Genomic DNA, 22,445 nt, shown 5'->3' on the forward strand with positions numbered 1-22,445 from the left:
AGGATACTACTCAGAAAAGCAAAACAAAACAAAACAAAATCTTAACTCATGCAACAACCTGGATGAATCTTCAAAAAATTATGCTGAGTGAAAAAATTCAATTTCAGAAGGTTGCATATTGTATGGTTTCACTTATATAAGATTCTTGTAGTGTCAGATTATAGAAATGGGGAACAAATTAGTGGTTTCAGGGGCTAAGGAGGGGGTGGGGTCAGAAGGGTGGTGAGCACACCTATAAGAGAGAAACAGGGGGAGGCTTGTGATGATGGAAATGTTCTGCATCTTGACTGTATCGGTGACAACATCCTAGCTGTGGTCATTGTACTATAGTCTTGCAAGTTTTTATCATTAGGGAAACTGGTTCGATGGAACATAGGCTCCCTGTATTATTTCTTACAATTGCATGTAAATCTGAAACCGTCTCCAGAGTCATCCTGAATCATAATTTTCACATTAAAGTTTAAAAAGCATGAATCCAAAAGACTCAACCAAGATATCAGGGGAAATTCAAAATTCTTTCTTATAAGCAACAGTTGAAGGGAAGAGAATTTCATCTGGGGAAATCTTGGAGAATGAGATGGTGAGAGTTTCCTTCTTCTAGAATATGAAGGGATTATGCAGAAGAAATTAGACTTGGTTCATGCAGCACCAATGAACAGAACACAGGCTAATGTAAGGAAAACCTCATAAGCTTCAGGATCAGGCCTGAATTTAAACCTCAGCTCCACCATCCCCTATCTTTAAGACTGAGACAAGTTAGTTGACCTTATCATTAAAATGAGGCTGATTCCTATCTCAACCCATCAGTCAGCATGGAAGCAGAGAAACAAAAACTGTTTCAAGAATTTTCAACAGAAAGAATTTAATGCAGGGAACTGATTACAATGATAAAGATAGAAATGCAGGTGGAAGGTGAGAGAGAGGCTAAAATGTGAAGCCTCACATATGAGATGACAAATTCGAGGGTTAAAGTACTTCTGAAATTGACATGACTTTTAAAGCTTATTTATTTTGAGACAGAGAGCAGTGGAAGGGCAGAGAGAGAAGAAGAGAGAGAATCCTAAGCAGGCTCCTCACTATCAGCAAGGAGCCCGATGTGGGGCTTGAACTCATGAACTGTGAGATCATGACCTAAGCTGAAATCAAGAGTTGGACACTTAATCAACTAAGCCACCCAGGCACCCCTCAAATTGACATGAGTTTTAAAAGATGAAATTAGTTGGAGTAAGGTTGTATGGGGTGGGACCATGAGGCAATCAAGACAGCAGCAAAATTGGACAGCAGACAGTTGAAGGGACAAAGGGAGGACGCAGTGTTGCCCAAGAGCCAGGTCACCAGGAAGAATCTGGAATCACAGAGATATGGCCACTACTAGAGGAGATGTTTGAGGAAGAGACGGAGGGAGAAAACATTGGCTTCCTCCTTTCCTCTACCCTCTAACGTCCCAGTGGTGCCTCCATGGGCCAAACCCAGCAGGAAACCAGAGCACCCTTGAGGCTGAGAAAGGCAGCCTGCAGGTTGGCTCCTGCTGTCCAAGATAGAACAGGGATCAGGAGGCAAATAGGCCCAGTCTGGTGCGCTTCTGGGTGTTTGTGAGGATACAGAGTATGTAAATGCCTGGCACATAGTAGGTGCTCAATAAATAGTAATTCCAACTTTTATGCGCCGGTGTTATATGATAAGCATTTAGAAGCACATTTTCTCATCACTTTATATCTAAATATATAGTAACACAAGCTGGGATATCTGGCTCATGCCACATGGACTCCGCCAAGAGTGCTTTTTTTTTTTTTTTTTTTCCAAATGGGCTACATATCTGAGAAATGTGAAAAGCAGCCCTGTCCTAGAGTTTCATTGTATAAAGCAAATGTTGAATTTCCACAGCTGCTGGCTTCCGCCTACCCAGAGGAACAGTTTCAGTGAAATATTAATCTCGTAGAAAGCCACACTGGGGTAAGACTGCACAGTAATTCAAGCAGCATGTGCAAAATTTATTTAGTGTTGGCCAGGGATGGTTTTAATTATGTGAAGTCTTCAGAATGAGAAGAAAGTGACTGAAGATGCTTGACTAAATCAGCCACAGAGGCTCTGGATGCTCCCAGCACCCTCCCCAGTTTCGGTTTATTTCTGCAGGCCCCAAACCACAAACACAAAGGAAGCTTCCGTGGAACAGGATTACAGCACTGCCAGCACCCAGGTGCAACCAGCAGCAGAAATGGCCAAGACAGGAAACATCAGCACCAGCAGCGCAGAGACCTCCATGTAGCATGAAGGTCAGGTGTCCAGGTGTGGGAGGATAACCAGGGCGGGACAGAGGGAGGCAGGATGCAAGATGCTTTCATCAAAGGTCCCAGGTGGATGCAGGGTGCAGAGTGTGCTTGCTGTGCACCTGCTGGACACCTCTCATTTCCTGGAAGTCACTTGGGGAGGTATGGTGTTGCACTTGAAGTAGCACTTGGGAGCTGAGAGAGGGCCTGTACCCATCCCTAAGGACCATATGTGCCCTGAGGACTGGACTTTGCAGACAGCAAAGTGGAGCCAGTCCTGTGGGCCTTAAAAATAGGCACCGGCCAGAAGCCACAAGGTGTCCCCTAAGCTGGTGGGAAAAAAAAACCCACGAAGGCAGCCTCCAGGGCCCTGGCACCAGCCTGGAGACAGGGGCTTCTGGCCCAGGAAGGCCTAGATGAGTGAGAAATAAGAAAGAGAACACAAATTTGCAAAGGAGATGGATGAGCAAAGGCTGGTCCTGTGAGGGTTTGGAGATGAACAACAAGGTTCTCATCATCAGCCCTAGGTCAGCCCATCAGGGGGTCAGTATTTAGTGCCTCAAGTCAGATAAGGTGCCAAAGCCAGGCTTGGTCGTAGCTGAGAGGAGTGACCTGACAGAGGAGTCCAAAACACTGAGGTTGGACAAGGGAGAATGGGAGTCTCCACTTGGATTTGCCAGAGATCTCTCCAGCCCATTGTGTCCTAAATTCATTCCTCGCCCACCCGTTTCCTCTTTTCTCTACAGTGTTCATAATATCCTGAACCTCCCAATCACTCGGGTTCAAACTTGGGGGTTATCATGAGCCCTTCCTCTCTCTTGCCCTGAAAATTCTACCTCCTATCCCTTCTGACTCTCCGTGCTCTCGGCCACTTGCCTAACTCAAAAAAGCCTCCCACCCAACCTCCCCCCCCCCCACCATCGCCAGCATCATACACAGGAGCCAGGCTGAGCACTAGGAAACTGTTCTAATAATGCCACTCCTCTGTCCTAAAATCATCTCCTACACAGTAAAATTCTTTTCAATAACAGCCCAATGTCAAGCAAATAGAATCACTCTCTTCTTTGTATACTTCCCAACCAGTTCCACCTCTGGGTTTTACTCTGTTAAATGTACTTCTCTACATTATTGCATTTCTGAGTCCTACCCATCCTTCAGTATCCACATCACATCACCTCCTGCAAGAACATTCTTTGATCTTCCCCTGCATACATAATTGTTCTCCCTTTCGGACTTCTATAACCCTGTGTGCCAATCTTCTGCATATAGTAAAAGCGTGTGCTTTTTAAAAAATATTTTGCACTAGGCTATAAGCTGTTTGAAAAGAGGGGCCTTACATCATATTTTCCTTCATGGAGGAAGTATAGGAAAACCCTGGAACATAAAGTCTGTCCAGTTTGTAATAATTGTAAAGAAGTGTGGGGGAATACCACTGGAAAGGAAGAGAGCAAGACTGGAGTCGTGCTGTGATCCTGGAGTGATAACTGCAGGTACTTGGGAGTCATCAGTTGGTATGTGCCCTGACGAAGCACACCAAATGTAGAGGACAAGGTCCATGGCTGGACTCTAGAGGGAACCAGCCTGCCACTGTCAGCTGCAGAAAGAAGAAACTGTCATGTGGACTGGCAGGAAGTGGTCAGACAGAATCACAACATTCCTACCACACTGGGCCTGAAAAGAATTCCAGCCCTGTTGGTCAGCCATACCGACATGTCTTGAATCTCTGACCAAATCCTGCGTGGCTTTCTCTTTAGAACTGCAAGTAAGGGGCACCTGGGTGGCACAGCTGGTTAAGACTCTGACTTCAGCTCCAGTCACGATCTCACAGTTAATGAGTTTGAGCCCCGTGTCAGGCTCTGTGCTGACAGCTCAGAGCCTGGAGTCTGCTTCGGATTCTGTGAGTCCCTCTTTCTCTGTCCCTCCCCCACTCACACTGTCTGTTTGTCTGTCTGTCTGTCTCTCTCTCCCCAAAATAAGTAAACATTAAAAAAAAAAAAAAAAGAATTGCAAGTAGGGCTGGACACGTGGGCAGACTTGTGGCTCCTTAATCGAGACCATCATTAAAAAAGGCAATCCACTTGCCGTGTTATTCCTAACCAGTATTCCTCACACAGAGGCTTTGGTCCACCACCAGAGGCACTTCCCCCAAGTCCAGGCTATCTGAGGCATCTGCAAATGTGGGGAACTCAGAAATAACGCCCCACCGAGGAACATGCAAATGGGAACAAGACACATTCCTAGTCATCTGATTCTTTTTTGTGTGGGCCTCCTGGTCCCCAGCTGACTTCTCCGTTCACTACAATTAACGCCAGAGGATAGATCAGAAGGGTGGAGCAAAATCCCTGAGTTCAGGGAGTCTGCAAGGCCAGTTTAGTCCCTCGGGGAGATGAAGGAATGAGAAAGTCTAGGTAGGGGGTGTGCCAGCCTTCCTTGGCAGGAACCACGTCAGTCCTTGGAGGCGGGCAGCTTCCACCTGAGCCCTTCCTGATGGCTATTTGCCAGGGGCAGCTAGTCCCACAGCCACACAGGACCTGCTCTGTGCCACTGCAATTCAAGTCAACACAAGGCTTGAGCATCTGGAAGGTGAACATTCCCGAGCGGGGCAGACGTCTCTCTGATTCCAACAGGGAGGCCCTCCCAAGCCAGCTCCGGCAGCTTCCCTGAAACCACAGCTGTCTTACACCTTACTCTGATACACTGGAGCCCAACCTACATGTTTCGAAGGTTCTACAAATGTTTGAATCAAATTACATTTTTAAAAATGTTTTTCAAACCAGAAGCAGATACAGTCACGTGTGTGATAGGCCAAGCGTGAACAATCGCAGACCCCATGAGCTACAGGTCAACACACTCATGCTCACTTCGGAATAAAGGTTCTCCTGCCAAAACCGTGCATATGTTTGAACACATGTAATTAATTAGGAAAGCTGCAGTTCCAAAAAATGTCTTTTAACAATTCAGACCGCAGCAAGTCTCCTCATGCTGCAAAATCGGATGTGTAGATACTGCTACCCTGGCTCACGTGGGCCATGCTCAGTTAAATGCCAGGCAACCCTCAGGGGAACCATGGAGTGCTTGCTCATATAAAGATCTAAGAGTGAACGGTACAGCAAGGAGTGACCACACAACATGCTGCACCGTGTATCACTGGCAGCTTTAGTGCTTGTTTTAGCCTCAGAGTGCTCGGCAAGCTTTTGGGTGCCACCTGGGTGGCTCAGTCAGTGGAGCATCCAACTTCGGCTCAAGTGATGATCTCGCGGTTCATGAGTTCGAGCCCCACGTCGGGCTCTGTGCTGACAGCTCAGAGCCTGGGGCCTGCTTCAGATTCTGTGTCTCCCTCTCTCTCTGCCCCTCCCCTGCTTGCACTCTGTCTCTTTCTCTCTCAAAACAAAACAAAACAAAACAAACAAAAAAAACAAAAAACAAATACACATTTAAAAAAATATTTTTAAAATAATAGTTCTTGGCAGGCTTTTAAAATACCAACTCAGCAATGCAGGGCCATGCTGTTACCATCCCCTCCTATAACTGATGAAGTGAAAATGACAACTCAAGTTTGGACTCCACCTGCCAAATTAAATTAACCTTTCCCTTCCCTTCCCTCCCCTCCCCTTCCCTCCCCTCCCCTCCTCTCCCACCCTTCCTTCCTTCCTTCCTTCCTTCCTTCCTTCCTTCCTTCCTCCCTCCCTCCCTCCCTCCCTCCCTCCCTCCCTCCCTTCCTTCCTTTTGCTGTGTTAAAGGTTTTAAGTGATTACTAGAGAGAAACAGGCATTGGAGTTTCTGAAAATAATTTTAATAACATAATTAACATTTCATAATGATACACTATGTTTTGAGCAAGTGTTTTCTGCCAAACAAAGATATAAATAGTTTGAAGAACCTGTTCATCTATTCCTTTCAATCAGATCCTTTGTAATTAAGGAATGCAAACAGTTTTCACATAGGGTTAGTGAGTCAACATCATAAGCAATTTTTCCTGTATTCCTCTTTCAAAGTTCTGGGTTGTTTTAATCAGAATAACCTGAATCTACAAGGGATCCTGCTTAAAAGTATTATCACTACCAATGGCTGGCAGTCATAATTTTCACAAGGCCATGGTGCTAATACAAAACACAGGGACGCATTGATAGTGAGGGTGTCTGGAGGCTGTACCCATCATTCCAGACCCTCCATTTCAAATTTTCATGTTCTTCATGACAATGTCATTGTTTCCATTATTCACTGTATGTTATAAGCTAGAGTTATCACAGAAAATAACATGCAACAAAATATTGGGCTTTTTTTTTCCATTTTACTCATTGATATGCCATATAAGATTTAACTTAAGGAGTTTAATTTTTATTTATTTTGAGAGCGAGAGCATGCGTGGAGGAGGGGCAGAGAGAGAGGGAGAGAGAGAAATCCAAGCAGGTTCCACACTGTCAGCGTGGAGCCTGACTCGGGGCTTGATCCCACGAACTGTGAGATCATGACCTAAGCCAAAATCAGGCTGACTCAGCCAGGCAGGCACCCATCCCTTAAAGAGTTTTAATGCTAAAAAAATTTTTGAATCACTAGATTATTCAATACATAGAAGAAACCCAATATATTTAGCAGGAAGGGATTAAAGAACAGATCTTCTTGATTAGAAGGGCAGAAATCAGATGAGAGTTGGTGTGCTTCAGCAGAGCCCCACGTACAAACTTGGGGCTCAAAAAGATAATTGTTGAATTATCAGTGTAGCAGAAATGGCAGTCTGTTGCTCCTAAAATTGGGAAAGGGAGAAGCTTTGGAAACAGACACAGAGAAGGCCACGGAGGCAGTTTTGCTTGTTCTAGGAGAACCAAGTTCCTACAGGCAAGGAAGCAGGCCTTTCTTCGTGTGAGGCAGGGCACCCCAGAGAGATGGCAGTGAATGGGTAGTCACATGTGGCCACTGACCACCAGGGCCAGCATAGCAGTGGTGTCGGCGTAATGGAGAGAATATCAGGAGCCATGAGGTCTCTGGGCTTGTGGTAGAAGAAAAGTAATGGTCAAATGATTTAGAGGGAAAAAGTCCAAAGGAAAGTGCAGCTTGAAGTGAGTAGGAGCAAAGCACAGACTAGGAATCATTCATGTATTCACTCACTCACTCATTTATTGACTAAGCACCTATTAACACAAGCATGATACTAGAGGCTGGGGTTACAGAGATAAACAAGCTCCAGTCAGTGTCTCTCTGGAGGAGGCAGGTATTATTCCCAAAGGGGAGCACAGGGAGAAAGAGAGGATGGGGGGACAGAGAAGTGAGTCTCCAAGAAGAAATGGGAATTGCAATCAAGTGGGTAATAGCTGAGGATGGGGCAGGAGGAGCACATTCCAACAGAGACAGTACTCATGTAGAAAGACAAGATTTGATATGGAAATCTATATAGTTGGGGAATAGCAGGTGGGTCAAAAGGAATGAAGCACAAAGTGAAAGGAAAGGAACAGCAAGAGATGATGCTGTTGAAGGGACCTGGCATACTCTGCTAGGGAGCTTGGACTCTCCCCTGTTGGCACTAGGGAGCCAAAGAGGACACTAAGCTGGGGACAACACAGTATTCATAATCTGCATGCACACTTCCCTTTGCAATTGTTTCACTCCATTTGCTTGTGTGGCCTCCCACAAAAACTCCCTGAAAGCAGGAACTGTCTTTGTCACCTTTTTCATCTTTACATCCTCAGAACTTAGTGTAGTGGCCAGAATGCAACAGGAACTCAACACTTATATTTTACAAACTGGTAAATGAGTGAGCAAAGTGCCAAGTAGGGAAGGACAGTTTAAGAGGACAAATGCACTCGAGCATGGCTTAGAGAGCACTGGCCAGGGCAGAGGCTGAGAAGTCAGGAAGGGAAACCATCTGAAATATGACAAATCAGGAGCCACTAGAGAAAGAATCCACATGTCCCCAGCAGCACATCGAGGAAGTGGACAGAAAGATGACCATCGGTGGAGATACCTTACTTAGAGTAGATGCCACTCAGTCACCTTGGCCTCGGGAAGCAGTCTGAACTCCTGGGCTGTGTTATGAGCTGAGCTGTGTCCCACAAACAAACAAACAAACAAACAAACAAACAAACAAACAAACAAATGGTGAAGTCTTAACCTCAGTACCTCAGAATATGACTTTATTTGGAAATAGGATCTTTGCAGGTTTGACCATGTAAAGATGAGGCCATTAGCATGGGCCCTCATCCACTGTGGCTGGTGTCCTCATAAAAAGGGGAAATTTGGGCTCAGACACACACACAGGGAAGACGATGTGACGACACAGGGAGAAGACAAAAATGCTACAGGAAGCTACCTGGCTACTAGAAGCCGGGGAGAAATCTGGATCAGATGCTTCTCTAGTGTCTTCAGAGGGAGCCTTGCCCTACTGATACTTTTTCTAGCATCCAGAACTGTGAGACAATAAATTTGTCTCACAAATTTATTATCTGTTGTTACCTGTAATTATCAATTGTTCTAATGCATTCGGTTTGTAGTACTTGGTTATAGCAGTCCTAGCGAGCTAGAAGGCTGGTGGTCAGAAGCAGATCAACAGCTGTGGCAGACACCTGTGTTTATCTCCCCAAAAGGCATTTCCCCTTCCTGCTTGCTGCAGGAGCCCTTTTGTTGTGTCCATCTGCCAGGGGCCAAGGCGTGACGGGTCATGCGACTGATCCACGTCAATCATGGCGGTCTCTTTGCCATTCCATTTACCATGTGACCCAGTTCTGCTCACTAGGTCTCACTAAAAGGACTGCTGTATCCATGACATAATTCAGTTGTTCTTGGATATTTCTCAGTCTCTAAAGCCCTGTTTAAAATATTCAGGGCAGACTGTCTCTAGCTGAATCTGGACAGATACTAAATTAATGATCAGTGGGGTTTCTAGACAACCCAATGGAGATGGTAACTGAATTGATTTCCTTGACCACAACCTGGTCAGGTTTGTCCTTTCAGGGGCTAACCTTGGCCTCTAGAGTTTAAACCTACAAATTTTCCCTCATCTGATACCATTATCTCCATCTGACACTATTACCTCAATCCGACAAACATCTCCTGGGTATCTAAATCAGGCAGTGAATCAGACAATATTCTAATCTCAGCACTTGCATTCAGGGATTTCCTAATCTGTAACCTAATGCCACACTGTCTTCTCCATATTATAACATGCACAAATCATCAGGTTAGAACAGTAAGTCTGGGTCTGAGTTTTGCTGCACGTCCTCTGTCCAGCACAGAAGAGTAAGCTCACACCTGATATTTTCCACAGTTAAAACACACGTCCAGTCCTTGCTGTGCCGGAGGCTAATTGATAACCTTAAAGGGTGGAATGGGTCTTCACAGGGACAGAAAGAAAGGAGAGGAGGGAGCTGGGAGACTTAGGGAGAGGGACTTCATGCCCTGCAAGGAGGGGAGATTACATTTAGGAATGGCACAGGCTTTGACACTAGACCCAGGTTCAGTGTCAGCTCCATGATGTACCAGCTATGTGATTGTGGGCAAATGACTTAGTATTTCTACAGTTCAGTTTGGAAATACAACCTGATATTCTTAAGAATTGTGCTTAACAATGGGGCAATCTAAGTAATGCACCTAGCATGGTGTCTTGTGACCAGCAGGTTACCTCCCAGGATATGTGTGTGGTTCTGAGTCACACATACAGAATGTCTGAACTTTTATATATTTTTTTCACTGGAAGAATTGGTCCACTGAACATTGAAGACACAACAAGACATGTTCCCATCAAACTGGTCAGGTAGTCCTGTCACTTTCACCTCAGAGTGTGTCACAAACCATTTCTCCCTATGATCTTCCATTTAGTTCCCCTGAATTAAAGTGATGGCTCTTGACTGGCCTCCCTGCCTCCATTCTCTCCCAGTCCTCCAGTCGAACCTCCAGTGAGCCACCAGAATTGTTATTCCAGAACAGGGACTGGTTAACTACAGTCACAAGCAAATCCAGCCCATTGCCTGCTTTGTACATAAAGTTTTATTGGAACAGAGCCATGCTCATTCATTTATGTCCCATGGCTGCTTTCCCACTGTAGTCGCAGAGCAGAGTAGTTGTAGCAGAGACTGTAAGACCTGCAAAGCTTAAAATATTTACTTTCTGGTCCCTCACAGAAAAATTTTTCTGGACTCTTGATAACTTGTTCTAGTAGTACACGCCCCCCAATAACTCACCAGTCCCTCCTTTGACTGGCCTCCAAGAGAAAGTCAGTGCTGTGTGAGTTGGCTCTTGCCTATTTCCTGGCTCACCTCTTGCTACTCCCCTACCTGCAACCTAATCTCCATCCTCACTGAATGAGTGTCCTCCAAGCACAACAGGCCCCCTTCATCCAGAACACCTCTATTCCCTTTCCATATAGAATACTTCTATCTGTTCTTCACTATTCCTTCTTTTATGAAGCCTTGTAGAATTGCCCCCCTCGGCCCTATCCAAAGACACTCCTTCCTTAGAAGTGATATGCCACCAATAAATGGGACATCGTAGACACTAGATATGGATCTTCATATCTCTCTTCCTTACTAGACACCCTCACGTTAAACTGTCTTCTCTCTTTATCCCTCCTAGAGCACACTGTTCTTTCCCAGCATAGCATTTACCAGAGTTTGTAATTATGCATTTCTTTGTGTTTTATCTCTTTAATGTCTGTCCCCTAACAACTGTGAGCTCTAAGAAGGCAGCAACCAGACTGTTAAGATTCACCACCCATAACCATCGTGTAGCCCGGAGCCAGCCACACAGTAGTTGTTCAGTTTGTTGAACGAGCAAATGAGTGGACAGATGAAAAAAAAAAAGATTTTACTAATAAATCAAATACAAATGAAAGAACCTAAGGCATCAAAACTGTTACTTCCTGAACATACCAGATATTGCCTCTCAGACCCTTCAGGTACTCCCATGGTCCAGAAGGTCAGACGGGCATAGGCACCACTGATGGTTCTGTTGTAGATATTTGGAGCACGTAAACAAACCCTCATTCTTGGAATCAGTGCGGAACGTATACATGGCCCCTTGCTGTATCAGTAAATTCAGACCCTGAAGAATTGGAATAAAGCCACATGTAGGATTATATCATTGAGTCCACGTCTGCACTGAACCATATAATTTCCTGACCATACCCTCCTGAAGAAGGACATCTTCTATTCCTTGTCTGTTGAGGAAGGATGGGCAAGGCTCCTGCAGTTTTTTTCCCCTCTGTCTCTAGGGAGAGTGTCTTGTCTGTCCATCACACCCATACCCAGCCAAAGGGTGAGAGACCTGGGTAGGACAGAATAGGGAGGGGTTTTAGGCTGAAATGATCCTTCCCTGGATCACTCCTACTCCAGTAGTACCTCCAATAGTACCAAGGGAACCTTCAAGTTTGAAATGTGACTCTTGAAAGACATACTGTTACTTTTTCTGAAATCCAAGCTCAAGATCAAGCAAATAATTCAGCTGAGTTGCTGCTTCATGTGGGGGAAAAAAAATATCCCAAAGCCATTTCCTGTGTAACCTTTCTGATTCTGGACCGTGTCTCTCTGGGAGCCCCATCCATAAAGGCTCTCTGTGAAGGTACGTGCATATCTCTGAGATGTATCCAAGAAGAGCGAAGATGCCATTTCAACCAAGGCAAATTTATGAAGTTGGCAGCCAAACCCTAATTCTAGCCTTGAGCCTCCGGGATGTCAGCACCATGAACTAAGGCAAAGCCGAATTTCTTGTTTAAGTCAAGCTTTTAACCCTCTGTGGTATCTACCTCTGGTCTGAACAACAAAAGAAACCTATGTATTAAAACACAGAGATTGTCTTTGGCTCTAGACAAATGTATCTTCTCAGAGCCTGTTGGACCTGTGTCCTTTAAGCCTGGTAACAAAGCATTTATAAGGAAATGTCAATATTTTCCATTATTAAGAACTTCAATGGCAGAAGCCAAATCATCTACGGTCATTCTAAGTGTAGGGTGACAATCGCTTTATCATGTGCCTTCCATTTCCTGTCAGATCCAAGCAACTCTTTGTCTCCTGCAAATTACTTTCATCCCCAATCTCCTTTCCCTCCACTCAGATCATAGGTCTCATGTCCATTTCAAAGCCAGTGTCCCTCCCTGTGCTGTGAGTCTCTTCCTCTCCAGGCTTTGTGCCATCCACTGTCCTTACCAACCTGGTGTCTCCAGAGCAGACACTAATTCCCCATATGTGATGTGGGGCCCCAGCACACTGTGCTCTCTCAGAGAGTATTTCAAAGACAAATTCAGTGGATGATGTATTGTACGTGATCTGATATGATCTGGATTTAACCACACAGGATGCTTCACACCGGGCATTGTGAAAGAAATTTTCTCTACTCCCCCTAACATCTGAAGCACCTATCAGGGGCTTCTTGAATGATTTCCAACCATCAATATGGAAGTCATCCAGAACATGGGGATAAATATTAAAAATACGTGTGAAAAAGAAAAATGAACATAGAGATACTTCTCCCAGTGTGCACAGTGCATTTGCGGCCCTTCTGTGGGGCCCACTCTGACTCCGTCCCTCCCTTTATATATACTAACAGGTCTTTCCAGCTCTGAGACACTCCTACCAAAGCCAAGCTTCTGGAAAGAATTGCCTATACTTGGTATCAACACCTCCTCATTTCACATTTGTTCTTTAACCCACCTCATCTTCCAAAGTCTCCTCATCAAGTCACCAATAGCTCCCTAATTCCCAAATCCATGGATATTACACTTCTTGTCTTAGTGGATTTCCACATCATTTGATGTTATTGATTCCTCCCTCCTGGATACTCTCCTCTTCCACATTCCAATCTCTCATCTCCTCCTGCCTCTCTACCCAGCCCCTTCCTGTCATCTTCACTAGGTCCCCCCTTCCCCTCCCTCAGAGACCACCCACTCTCTGAGGCAGTCTGGTACAGATAGGTAGCACAGGCCTGGATCTGATTGCTTGGGCTAATATCCCAAGTCCATGACTTACTACTCTATGACCTCTGGCAAATGATTTGCTGCCCCTGTGCCTCCATTTATTCATTTATAAAATAGTTACAGTAATAGTTTTCCCTGGCAGTGGTTATTGAGAGAATTAACACATAGAAAGTATTCAGAACATAGAGCATACACTCAATAAGCATCATAATTCCTCTTCCCATGCTCTCTCTTTGGGCACTGAGCCATACCATGGCTTCATTACCTCTTGTCAAAAGTTGGCCCTTGAGCCTTCCTTAAGACTTCTCTCCTGAATGTCAACCTACAAACCAGTTGTCCACTAGACATGTCTTCATGGCCATCCCTAAGATGCCTCAAGTTGTTTGTCTACAACTGAGCTCATCATCTTTTCCTGCAAGTTCCTGCAAGGCCCTCCTCCTCCACCTCCTCCCCCTCCTCCCCATTAAGTCTCCTAATGAATAATAGCCCCACTATCCTTCCTCTTGGTTGCCCAAGCCAAAATCCCAGAGTCATCCTAGGACTCCTGCCTTTCCCTTACTCCCCCACGAAATCAGTCACCAAAATGTGTCAACTTTATTGCCAAAGTATTTCTTGAGCTTGTGTCCAGTTCCCTGCCCTTATGGCCAATGTCTCAGAGCCTCAGCATTTCTCACCTGATGACAATAAATAACAATAATACTAAAAATAATTTTCACCACTATCATCACATACTGATTACGGATCAATCACAGTAGTAGACACTTCACATACCTCATCATACATAATACTGAACACCATCCATTCAAGAGGGAGGAATCGGGAGTCCCTGTTTTCAGATGAGAAGACAGAGGCTTAGAGACATTTAATAAATAGCCTGTTACACAAAGGTGATATAGATGGAGGTCTCTCTGCCTCCAAACCCCAGGCTCGTTCCACTCTTTAAAGTACAACGGTGTCCCAACTGGTCTTCCTGCCACCTATATTATTCCTCTCCAATATCTACTTTACTGCCAGAGGGGTCTATTTTTACAATGAAACTCTGACCCAGTGTCTCCTCTGTGTGAAATCCTGCAGGAGCTCTCCAGTGCCTACAGAATAAAATCTAAGTTCTTCATCAAGACTCTCCCTGATGTGGTTCCTTTGCCCCTTTACAGATCTGCCTCCCTTGTCTCCATCCATGCCTAGTCCCTTCCTTCCCTGGAGCACACCATGCCTGCTCCCCTGGCCATGTGGTATTCTTCCTGCTTCCTCTGCCTCTGATGTTCTTCTCTTCTCAGCAGCCTGGATGCCTCCACCTCAGCCTCCTACAAGCACGTCCTCTTTGACTCACCTGCTGTCCAAGCTGGGTGTAGGCGCCCCTCCTTTGGATGCCTACAACCCTCAGCGATAGCCTCTAGCACAGAATTTTAGAGTGGCACCACAGTCACTGGTCGAGCACCTGCTATAAGCCACAGTTCACAGTAGCCTCCAGCAATCTATATCTTGCATTCAGAGAACTTACTTTACTTTTTAAAGTTTATTTACTTTAAAAAGTAAATAAATGGGGAATGGGGAGAACACAAGAAAGGGAGGGGCAGAGAGAGAAGGAGAGAGAGAAAATCCCAAGCAGGCTCCATGCTGTCAGCACAGAGCCCAACACAGGGCTTGATCTCATAAACCATGAGATCATGGACTGAATTGAAATAAGAGTGGGACGCTTAACTGACTGAGCCAGGCGCCCCCAGAGAACTTACTTTAATGAGATGAACAGCAAAATGCTGTAGGCTATCTCTGAGTGTCCAGTGTCCACACTGGATTGCTGAGGTTCTTGAGCAAGAGTATCGTGTCCTTCTTTGTGTTTCCAGGGCCTAGAACTGTGCCTGGCACAAAGGGTGTCAGTAAACACCGACAGTCTGAGCTGAGCAGACACACCAAAGCCACCAAGCTGCCTCTGTGAGCACATAAGCTTCCATCCCCAGGGACGCTCTTCACTTTCATGTGTGTCTTTTCCAGACTCTAAATGTCCAGGTCATTGCTTTCTGTATTTCCACAAAGCCCTCACAGTGCATCCTACTTTAATGTGCAGCAGAGTATAACGTTGGACTCCCCTTGCAGTGCTCATTCTGCCCACCCACAGTTTCCCAGTCACATCTCACCTTAGCAAGGAAGGTTGTTGCTGTCAGAGGGGGCTCACCCAAGTGGCACAAAGGATGGGAGCTTCAGGAAAATAATGCATGCGTCTTCCAGCAAGAGGCCCTTCCCACCCTCTCCCACGGGCTGCTGGGGCCTGTCTTGTATAAAGTGAGGGAGTAAAAGGACAAGTCAGCTGTGTTTGTGGAGGTGCCCAGAGGAAGACAGCTTTAGGCAGCCCTTTTGATCAGGGGTCCCCGTGCAGAAACAAGATCCCCTGACATCTGTTCCCTGCAGCTACTGACCATCTGAATGACACAGGCAGGAGGGCGTAGGGCAAAGGGGAGAGGCTTAAGTTACAGCAGGTGTTTTGTAAAAAGCCTGTTTTTCTTCTGAGTTTACGGCTGCTTCTCTGCTGAGCAGCACTTCCGCCTCATCTCACCTCAGAGGACAAAGTGCAAGCTGCCCGGGTGATCAAAGAGGAGGCGAGAGGAGGAGGACAGAGGTGCTGATCCCCAGAGCAGAGAGCTTCTGACTGCTTCAAACCCCTAAGAAGGCAAGGCCTCAGACATCAGGCAGGGGAGACAGAGAAGGGGGCAAAATGAAAACGAAATGGCCATTCCCACCCCCTAACTCACACCCCACAAAACCCACACGCCTGTACTTTCCTTTTTGCAAATTAGATTTCCTAAGAGAATCTTCGATGATAATATGACCATCCTGAAACTGTCTGAGGCCATGGGGAAGGGCTCGGAGTCCGGTGGCCTGATCAGATCCCAGGTCTGCCTATTGGCTGTGGGTGGGATCCTGATTCCTCCTCCAGTACCAACCTCAGAAGGTGGTGGTGAGGAGAAATGCAATGAAAGCAAGCAAAGCCCTTCGCAGGGCTTCTCACACCTACCCCAGGGGCTAATCGCCTACCAGCCACCACCCAGGGGGCCGCTTTCCCTGGAGGGATGACGTTCCTCAGAAGGGACCACCCTTCCCTCTGCCTCCGTTCCCCGACCATTCCCTGACCGTGGGATTGAGTCTTCCTCTGCACCCACGTCTTCTCTGTCACTGCACTAAGCACAGTGTGCTGCATTGGCTGCTTTTCTTGTCTATGTCTCCATGCAGGCCTTGAGCATCCTGAGGGGATGGGATGTGACTTTCATGCTGCAGCATTCATTCACTCATTTATCACTTACTAAGTGCCTCCTATGCGGCAGGGGGGTCACTAAGTGATAAACAAATGAAGGAAGTCTTGGGATGACCTCCAGAAACACCTATATCAATGGTCTGATCAGCAAGCACATGTATCCATCACCTGTGGTGAGCCGTACGCAAAAGAGGCTGACCTCGGGGTCAAACAGAGGGCTAGGAACACAAACACAATTCCCAGCCAAGGTGGCCACCCTGGCAGTAGATGTACCGGAGCCATGTGCTGGATTTCCTGTAAATCAGAGCTGATCAATCTCCCCCCACCACGCTTCTCCTTTCCTCCTTCCTCCCTCTCTACCTCCGTCTGGAGAAACCTAGCAATTGTGTAGCAATTCATACAGACTTTTGGATGCTCTAAAGGTAACATTCAAAAGCCCAGACTCAGGAGGGGCCATCCACACAGTTCATCAGCCAGGGCTTCGGAAAGAAAACAAAACAATCTACAATCACCATTGCAGCTTTGTTTGTGACTGTGGTTTCTTTGCTCACTGGAGATAGTGTCCCTCCCACGGCCCCTGGGCTCTGGTCCCATTGCCCTGGAGGAAACAGGCCAGTAGAGACAGGAGGGAGAGCCATCATTCAAAGAGCTCAGTACACCTGAGCTTAAAACGTCACTCCATTGTCTCCCTAAAAACAGGAACAGGCTCCTGGAGCATTGAAAAGTTCATCACCACCCCTCCAGGCCCATCACCAGCCCTCATCATCACATACCTTCGCATCTGTCAGGCCCTTTCTTGGCTTTGTACCATGTACATGCAGTTTCCTGTCTGCCACACCCATGCTCACCAATATCCCCCAAACCCAGCAAGCTACTTTTCCATTAAGACCCTCCAACATCCTCCTCTTTCGGAAACGTCTCCTGACTCCCTAGTGGCTGGTGCCTTTGAGCCCCCAGGTCTCTGCTCGTATCTCTAACTCCACTTAATACACTGTGATGACCTGTTCATGTGTCCTTCATACATCACAGACTGTGACCATGATGATAAAGACCGCGACCTCTTCATGTTCATATCTCTGGCACCCAACACCAACTACTTATCCCATGTGTATTCCAAACCCACCCTGATACTTCAAGGTGCGATCTAGTTTAGTCTAAACCAAATGCCCCTTACAGCGTCAGATTTTCACAAAGAGGCAAACACCAGTGGTAGATTTCACAGGGAACACAGCCCAAGACTAAACAGGTGAGGTGTCTTTCCCTAGAACCAGACACACAAGTAGGAACCAGCTTCATTAAGAATCTGCCTGCTGGTCAGTTAAGAGGTAATACTCAAGGTGGCGGCCAAGGTGTGACGTCAGAGACCTGAAAACTTGGCACTGGACCTGCCATTCCTGTTTTGGGCTAGTTTACCTACTGGACCAGACCTTAAAAGCCTCAGTAAAAATGCAGGTGATGCCCCCAAAGATCTTGGATCCAACCTTTACTCCAGTCATTAGCACCCAGGGGAATCTGTTTCTCAGATCAGCCAGCTAGTAACCCAGACGAGGGGATAATGCCAGGAGGCAGTTAGAGTGTGGGGTGCAGGGGGACAGCGGTGCCCCAGGGGATCTGAGGGGTTTCGAGCTGAGGGACAAGGAGGTTCTCCCCCTGCTCCATCCTCAAAACCAACCTTACTGGAGTATTTCTGTGACCCCCAACAAAACACAAGGCCTTACCAGGCACATACCAGGTAGCCTCATCCCACTGAAGTTGGGGGGTTGACTTGCCAAAACAAACTCAGGGGGGCCACAGCTATGGAAGAAGCCAGAATACACAAATGTGCAGGTTATTTATGCAAGGCCATCTGGCCTACAGAGCAAGTGACCAATGGAACAGCAATGAAGGGGCTCTGCTTTCAAAGGCAGTGCTGCATTCAGGGAAGTAAAAGATTCCAAGTTGATGAAGTGATCAGCTGTAAACCTCGTATCTGACATCACACATAACTCAAATAGAAGGTCAGGGACTGGTTCCAAACCTGGTTCTCCAAAACCCCATAGGGGGCATTAAATTCTCTTTACAAGTTTACTTTTAATATATAAATGGTCCTTATAACACTTGGAGAGAAAGTGCACTCTGCATTGAATCAAGTGTAAGGTAGGAGACCCAGCTGGTGGCATTCACCCATCCATTGTACCTTCACTGATTGACTTCACCGGTATTTATGTGCTAGGTGCACACTGCAAAGGGCACGTGCTTGAAAAGGACAAAGCTGGAGTCAGACGGTTCCTGACCCCAAATCTGCACCTCTCTCCCCAGGCAGCTGTACTGACTCCATATCCTCCTCCCCAAACAGGAAATGCTGTCTTGACCCTACCCTTAGGGCACACTTAAGGCTCCATTTAGCATCAAGTTCACTGGTGCTGACCCTGCACTGTGACAGAGGACTGACCCAGTGTCCTGTCTCTCTGAGGATGGGTTCCGGGCAAGGAGGAGAGGAAAAGAACAAGAGTTGCAAAAAAATAATGGCACAATCTTAGCTCACAGGTGTGGTATGAGTAGAAAAGCCAGTGGACTTCTGCTTTTATTAATGCACACAACTAACCCAGCTCATGTTTACTGACTACTTATTATATGTGGAGGACCACATATAAGCCTCCTGCCTGCACAGTGCCAAGAGTCTAGTTGTCTATGTGAATCCTGGCCCTACCACCCATTACTGTGTGACTTGGGGCAAACTACTTAGCTCTCTCTGCTTCCATTTCTTTGTCTGGCAAACAGGGCAATACCAGTTCTAACTTTAAAGGGACGTTATGAGGATTGAATGAGTAAAAACATAAAATTCTAAATTTGAACCATGTCCCGGCATGGAGGTGGCCATCAGTATTAAGATGAACAATTATTATCTCATTAGTTAGTTGCACCAGTCTGCAGAGAAGATAAGGCTATTTCTTCCTCTTTTACCAATAAGGCTTTGAGAGACTGAGTCAACTTGCTCAAGGTCACAGAGTTAATAAGTGGCAGAGTTGGGATTTGAACACAAGCAGCCTGACTCCCAAGCCCACAAGCTTAACCACCACCACGAGTACAGCACTGTGCTAGTTCTAGGTACACAGAGACCAGTGTGGGGGTGAACAAAGGATCCCTATATAGTAAGCACTACAGGAAAGATATATTGAAAGAAAAAGGCAGAGAAGGGCCAGAGCTGGGGCAGCTGGGAGCAAGAGAATTGCTGTAGGAACTGAAGAATGCTTCACACAGCAGAGGACTTGAGCTTTAGTCTGGGGGAATGATGAGGAGTTTGTCGAGGAGGAAGAAGGGCATTCCAAAAAGTCAGGACCTAGAATAGCAAAATAGTAAATTGGGTGGTAAGGCGGGTGCCTCAAGATGTGGAAAAGGTGAGGCTGGGAAGGTAAGTTGAGGTCTTACTGTGAACAGCCATGTGAACCAGTGTTGGAGGTAAGATGTTACTCTGCAAGATAGTGATTCGCAAACTTAATATGCACAGGGTCTACCTTTGGTGCTTGTAAAACATGTGCAGATTCCCATCCCTTCTGTTAGCACTGGGGAGCCGACAAGGGTACTGAGACAGTGTAGTACCGTGGCCTGCTGTGGTTTTAACAATAGAATTCTGGCACTGGAACGCAAGGAGATTTGGGGACAGAGGCTGGTACAATCGGCCAAACTAGAGCAGATAAGAGGATGAGAGCTGGGAATAATAGCACTCTTCATGAACTGATACATTACACCAGGGTTTCTCAACCTCAGCACTATTGACATTTGGGACTGGGTAATTCTTTGCTATGGGGGGTGTCTGTGCATCACAGGCTATTTAACAGCATCCCTGGCCTCTGCCCACCAGATGAATAGCATCCTCTCCCACTTACCTGTTGACAGCCAAAAATGTTTCCAGACATTGCCAGATGTCACTGGAGAGGCAAAAATGGAAACCCCAGTTGAGAACAACTGCTTTAAACCCTCCCATCCCTACTTTACAGACAGGAGCTCCAGCTGTAGAAAGACACAGGAAGGCCCCAGCCAGGATCCAAACACTCCAGCCACTGATCTTAACTGCCTCTCGGGAAAGAGACTCCAGTCAGCCTTCTGGGGCAGAATTATGTATTTCTGGAGAGACCGGATAATGATTAGAGGTTGAAGGAGTGAGGGTCAAAGATGAAACCTCAGGGCTTGGCACTGAACTTCGAGCATAGTAGGAACTAAATAAATCATTTGGGTTTGAAAAGCAACAAGTTGCATTTGCTCAAAAAAGAAAAAGTCTGATCCTCCATGGTGTGAGCCGTTGGGAGGTGATGAGTTCCTGCTCACTCCGGATAGAGGAACCCTGTATAGGGTTGGACATGGGATATGTGGTATAAACCAACTGGTACCCAAATCCTGGCTGGGCCCCTTCCCAGCTGTGTGGCCCTGGACACATTACCTGACCTCTCTGCAGCTCATTTTGCCCGTTTGCAAAATAAGGGTAGAGTCCCTACTCAGAGGCTTGATGTGACCACTCAGGCAGTTTAAAAGCAAAATGGCAAGCTAGCACGATGTGGTTGGCCCTCCTCTCCTTCAGAGAGATATTCTCATTACTTCCATGCCTCCTTGCGTCCGGGATCCCGTGCTCCCCTCACTCCTTACAATCGTGGGGAACCCGGACAGAGCACCAAGGAGCCGCCTGCGCCCTTTTCCACCAGCAGAGCCTCCCACTGAGGCTTTAGGGGGCGCCAAGAGCCTTTCCACTCCCCAGTAGGCTCTGATTCCGGCGTCCTGGGGGTCGCCAAAAGCGCACGGCGAACTGGGTGCCTCCAAAAGGGGTGAGATCAGTGAGTTCAACATGCGCCACAGAGATTTGGGGCAGGTCCGTACCCGGCAGGCCCGGGGTCAAAGCCAGTCGCTGCCGCCGGCGGGCCAGGTCAGCCCGTGCTCCCGGAGGCGGAGGAGGACAGAAGCGCCGAGATTTGGGAAGGAAGGACCCGCTCTCCGAAGCCCGGCTGCAGAGTCAGAGAGCTAAGAGTTTGGGGGTTGAGAAAAAGAAGCTAGGGGCGGGGGAAGCAACAGGAAAATTGGAAGAGGAAGCAAAAAAGAAAGCGCTGGGAAGCAGAGTTCCCCCGGGGACCCAGCCTACAACACCTGGGCAGGGGGTCAGGAACAAAGGAGCGGCTTCAGGTCAGAAGTGCTCTGGGTGCTTCCGAAGAGGGGGCGCTCGGGGGACGCCCAGGCCCGCTGAGGATGCCTGGCGCCCCTGCTCCCGGGGCGCGCTCTCGGGCGCCGCTTACCTTCGCCGGGGCCGCCGGCGCGCACTTCCGGGGGCTGCGCTCGGGGCGCGCGGAGCCGAGCCGGGGGACCCGGAGCCGATCACCGAGGGGGGGAAGCGGCAAAGCGGTGCCCCGGACTTGGGCTGGCACTGACGCCTCAGAAAGAAATCCCAGTGGAGGAGCCGCCAGGGCTGGCACGGGGCGCGGGGTCCTGGCCTCGGCGCTCACGGGCGGACGCACCGAGCCCCGCAGACGCTGGAGCAACCCGAGTCAGTGGGAGGAAAAGGTTGTCTCATTTCCTTCGGTCTCCCCCCTCCTCCACCCCCGCGGCTCCGGACCTGCCCTCCCTCTCCCCCGCCCCCTTCCCCAAGCCAGCGGCCCGTGTGGGCGCTGGAAAGACGGGAAACCTGAACGGCTGCGGCGTGCGGCGCCTCCCTCCACGCCAAGTTAGTTCACGCTCCCCAACTCCTGCCTGCCTCCCCACGCTTCCGACCCACTCCAGGGCCGAGGAAGGTTCCCCATCCGCCGTCCCCACCCTGTCCCAGAGCTCTAGCCTTTCCCCCTGCTGGGATGAGTCGAGATTTGAAAGCAGACCTCCAAGCTCTTGCCAGCATCCATCTCTCATTCCTGTCCCGTCGCCTGCTTTGAGCCCCCTATTAAACCACCCAGCCCAGAAGACAGGATATAGGTACTTACTTTGTTAAATTTGATCAACTCCCCCCCCTCCCTCCATCGGGAAGTTTAAAGCCTGATGCATAATCTCGAAGGAATGTTCATTTTGATCAGAAGGAGAGCGC

The 22,445-nt window shown here is 47.6% G+C and overlaps 1 protein-coding gene across 1 annotated transcript in view; it reads right to left on the bottom strand.

Moving 5' to 3' along the window:
* EVA1A (eva-1 homolog A, regulator of programmed cell death) overlaps window positions 1–21,728 on the bottom strand; it is a 47,323-nt gene extending 25,595 nt beyond the window's left edge. Inside the window, exon 1 of the mRNA XM_007083490.3 lies at window positions 21,670–21,728. The gene's annotated coding sequence lies outside the window, so the exon portion shown is untranslated. The remainder of the gene's footprint in view (window positions 1–21,669) is intronic.
* Window positions 21,729–22,445: the final 717 nt, after the last annotated feature.

Source organism: Panthera tigris, chromosome A3, assembly GCF_018350195.1.
Source record: "Panthera tigris isolate Pti1 chromosome A3, P.tigris_Pti1_mat1.1, whole genome shotgun sequence".
In the NCBI taxonomy this organism is placed as follows: Eukaryota; Metazoa; Chordata; class Mammalia; order Carnivora; family Felidae; genus Panthera; species Panthera tigris.